Source organism: Procambarus clarkii, chromosome 8 (assembly GCF_040958095.1).
Source record: "Procambarus clarkii isolate CNS0578487 chromosome 8, FALCON_Pclarkii_2.0, whole genome shotgun sequence".
Taxonomy (NCBI): Eukaryota; Metazoa; Arthropoda; class Malacostraca; order Decapoda; family Cambaridae; genus Procambarus; species Procambarus clarkii.
The window spans coordinates 45,484,734-45,489,466 of record NC_091157.1 but is presented as its reverse complement, the minus strand read 5'-3'; the positions used below and the strand labels follow the sequence as shown (position 1 = coordinate 45,489,466).

At 37.2% G+C, this 4,733-nt stretch overlaps 1 protein-coding gene across 3 annotated transcripts in view; it reads right to left on the bottom strand.

Annotated features, from left to right (window-relative positions):
• The window catches only part of LOC123759650 (uncharacterized), a 117,559-nt gene extending 113,550 nt beyond the window's left edge, over positions 1–4,009 (bottom strand). For all 3 annotated transcript variants that reach the window (XM_069317825.1, XM_069317839.1, XM_069317845.1), the window contains exons 1-2: positions 3,964–4,009; positions 1,272–1,436 (exon numbers count right to left, since the gene is read on the bottom strand). The gene's annotated coding sequence lies outside the window, so the exon portion shown is untranslated. The remainder of the gene's footprint in view (positions 1–1,271; positions 1,437–3,963) is intronic.
• Between the last annotated feature and the right edge of the window lie 724 nt (positions 4,010–4,733).

Genomic DNA, 4,733 nt, shown 5'->3' with positions numbered 1-4,733 from the left:
TCTAGGCTAGGTCTTATGATCATCCTGTACACGTGAAGTTTGACGTGGGATGAACTCCTTTGTCAGTTGGGCCTCGCGTGATGAGGTGCATTTTTAAGAGGAAATGTTCCATAGAGATAGAAAACTAAGTAAAAATAATATGAAATAGAATGGTATACTATAATAAAACCTTACAGAGAATGTAAGAATACAGCAGGAAAATAAATCTAAGAATGTGAAGAGGCCGTGCAGGCAGCCTATTGTATGTTTGGTTGTGCCAGACTGCGCAGTCCGCTCCTTATAACCTCCTGCATAATCCAACCTTGTTTTGACGAGGAGGCGAAAATGAACTTAGGAACTGAAGTCTATTAAACTGCTTCCAACGGGCTAAAACTTTTGAAACTTAATCCCGTCTCTTAATAAGTCACTATATATACAATCTTTAAGAGGCTAACATGTTAATTTCTGCTTCCGAAATCATCATTGCCGACGTATGTGTTTAGCATGCAAGGATCACCACTACAGAGGCATGATATCAGGTTCTCTCAAGAACAAGAAATTGTGATGATCGAGGCTGTGAGCGTCTCACCCGACTGATCTCTTCATGAAGGAATTTCATTAAGCAAACTAATGACCCTTGAGAAGAAGTGTCGCATCAGCCTCCGTTGATGATGTCTTGAGCTAATTAGCATAAAGGACTTATGTGATATCACTCTCAGGGCGCAAATGACTTGATTAACAAATTTTCTGCGAGGTAGAGATAATGTCAAAGATAATCTGCGGGAGTCTGGGTTATTAGCGAGCTGTTAGGTCACGTGTGTGACATTTGTTCGAAGCCTGTCACCATCAACTCTCCATCAGCATCGTGAGTTTACACAACTTTTCAAGACGTTTTCCTACATCACAGAACGATCAAGAATCGCTTGTTTATAATACGCATAATTTAAAAAAATATTTAGGATTTTTGTTTTTTTGCCCATGTCATTTTGGTAATAAATTTGTGTAACGATTCTTGGTTGCCAGGTGTGGGTGTATTCACCTAGTTGTGCTCACCTAGTTGTGCTTGTGAGGGTTGAGCTCTGGCTCTTTGGTCCCGCCTCTGAACCGTCAATCAACTGGCGTACAGATTCCTGAGCTTCTCGAGCGCTATCAAATCTACATTTGAAACTGGTATGTGTGCGCCAGGATAGGTCACATGTGACTCATAAGCTAAGAGTCACAACTAACTTTGACGCAGTAACGAGTTGAGTAACGCACCTGAGGTTGACGCAGTAACGAGTGGAGTGACGCACCTGAAGTTGACGTCGTAATGAGTTAAGTGTAGCCCCTGAGGTTGACGCAGTAACGAGTTGAGTGACGCACCTCAAGTTGACGTCGTAATGAGTTAAGTGTAGCCCCTGAGGTTGACGCGGCGGTGGTGCCACATCGCTCACAAACTCTCTTCCGTTGACCTTTTCCTGCAACAAATGTTAAAGGTCACTACTGCTCGACTAATTACCATGAAACAAAAGTTTGTCTGTTTTAAATCTCTATAATGAGATGAAAGTTAGTCATTGGAACAAAAGCAATAAATATACGATGTGCGAATACTTGGCATGGAAAGTCAAGTAGTAGTAACTGTTGCTGTCCACTCACAAACCATACGGAACACCTTGAACAAATCCACAAGGGACGTGATGAGGGTTCGAACTTACGCCCGAGATGATCCCTTGCTTGGAACACCTTGGTAATTGAGGCAGTTGCTTCCTTTATGTAACCACTGTTCACTAATGTGTCTCCCACGTGTTCCTGCTTCTGTCCTACATCAGTGAGTATTAAACAGGCAGTATGCATTCTGAGAATACACTCAGTAAGCAGAGTGTATAAAAGAATAGTTCATGGGTGCGATTCTACAGCATTTCTCGAATTTACACAGATTCTCAATTGTAAAAAAAACAAAATGGATAATATGGTACTAAAATCCTTATCTGAAAAAGAAAACTAGATACAAACCAATTAAGAATGGGGGTAGCCTGTCTAGAAACAATTTGTGAAACTAATAAGAAAAGCTAACAGGACTATGATGCACGTATATGAAGGCAGGTAAGGACAAATTAGAAAGATTTCTTCTTCAGATAATTTAAAGATCAGCGAGAAGACTGAGCCACTGAAAACTGAGACGGGTCAGTTAAATGATAATGACAAAGAAATGGGTACTATTTTTTTATTATTAGGGAAAACTGATATTCTTCCTGAAAATGAAGAAATCTTCGTAGGTGATGAGGACAGGTTGAAGAGTTCGTTAAAAGACAAGAAGTAATGAAACAAATATAAAATTAAATGCCTAACAAGTCCGCAGAGCCAGGTAAATTATTTAGCAGGGTGCTTCAAGAATGTAAAGAAGACCTTAGTCAGCCCCTGTCTTATATATTAAATAATAATTATATCAGTAAAATAATATTTTAGTTTCAGGTGATTTAAATGTATGTTAAAAGGCTTAATAATAACTATAAAAAACATTAATATAAATAATAATAATAATAATAAAATTGCTGCTCAGGGAGTCAAGATAAATGAGGTTACTTGACAATATAAATTGTCAAGTAACTTGACAATTACTTGATAATAACATACTTGACAAGTAATTGTCAAGTATGATATATTGTTAAGTATCCTCATTTATCTTGACCCTCCCTGAGCAGCAATTTTATTTATTATTATTATTATTATTATTATTATTATTATTTATATTAATGTTATTTTTATAGTTATTATTAAGACTTTAATGACATATTCAAATCACCTAAAGCTAAAATATTATTTTACTGATATAATTATTATTATTTAATATATAAGCCAGGGGCTCATTAAGCTCTTCTTTACATTCCATTTGCAATGTATAAAAATAACTTTGTAAATTGGAGACGCAATTTTACGAGTAGTCCATATCTCAGAACTTAACTCTTTGGCTTTGCTGAAATATTATATTATCCCCATGGCCTGATTTATACTCCGCACAGTTTTTCAGCAGTGTCCTGTAAAACGTTTGGGATTTTTTTTTTACGTGACTTGAAAACTGCTTCAGTATTCTGAATACTCAAGTTCGCGGTGGCTTTTAATGGTGATTAATAATAGAATCTCTGCTCTTAGCGCGACAGTGAGCCAGGGATTGTTATACAGCTTCATTTAAATCAAATCCATTATATAACTATCTGATAAGTGATTGTAAATTTTACATTTGATTTAGTTCAAAACAAAGTTAAGTATAATGTTATGTCATGACCCCCCAAGTAAGGCTCGTAGTATAGATTTCCTCCCAACTCAACGACTGGCACTCTTGACCTCAAGCAAATCACAACTTTAATGGTATAGTGAAAGTCTAGAATACAAGCCACCAGTTTACTGGGGTATACAAAGTCTACATGACAACAGCTATTTACAAGATATACACCACAATTAAGTTAAGTCATCATATTATAAAGTTTACCTCAAGGAACTATAGTCACTTCAGCTAGATGTTACTAAGTTAATCAGGTGACAAAATTTAACAACATGGGTACACTAGACAAGTGAAGTGCATCTAAGTTGTGTTCAAAGTGGATAAATAGTGACGTTATTTAAAAATAAAATATCACTAAGGACGAATCAAAATTAAAGTCTCAAGAAACTCATAACAATCAAGTAACCAGTGTATGACAACTTATCATTAACATCAAGTCACTGAAACCAAACACTTTGCCCTCAAAAACTAAGTCCCAACTGGACTGGCAAAGTCAAAACTCCTTCCAAAAGTTAAGTTCCAAATGACTAAGTCCCCACAGAGGAAAATATACAACACGTCACTTAACCACGAAATTTACAAATCAAAATATAAACTAATAACTTAAAAGACAATCCTCCACAAATAATCAAGTCTTACTTTACTAGACATATAATGTATAAAAACTATAATGTAATGTATAAAATTATACATTACAATGGGCTCATTAGAGCACAATACATCACCTGTTTACCCTTCCACAGCCCCGAGCCCAGTGAAGCAGGTGGCTAGTTCACCCCCACAGATCAACTACACTATACCAACCTAATATAATGCAATATACCAGCTCGGAGTGCTAAAAAGTACAATTTATATATATACCACAGTATAACATTTGAGAAACTAGGACATCGCAGATGTTCTGTGTAAATAATGATATTAATATACAACAGGAGTTTAATAAACATTGGCAGTACACCCGCAGCAAGGGTTGGCTGCCCTGAAGCACGAGACGCGAACATACGCAAACACGCACACACACACACACCCATGTGTGTGTGTGTGCGTGTGTGTAACATAGAGATAACATCTCTATGTTACACACAGATCTGCTTCATCATTGTTCACAGGAGTCATTCTTATAAATGAATCTTCATTCAATGAATTTGATATTTCAACCAAAGTTACGGTTTCCAATGATAAGCAAATGTATGGAGGAAAAAAAAAAAGAGTTGATGCTACACATCGCGACGAGTCCCAGTTGATGGTATGATGGACATAATTAAGTGTGGAAAAATATTGCATTTGATTCTTGTCCAAGCCTAATCGAGTATTTATGCTGAGAGAGAAAAAAAAGAGATGAACTGTGTGGGGGTAGGGGGGAAGACCAGGACTTGGTGGAATAGCTTGGCGGCTCAAGCCTGATACCGGGCTATTAATCACAGCACTAACCTGCTGGAGAGCTGCAGGCGCTGCTGGAGACCAGGCCTCCAGATTTATCACACTGAAGACTCGC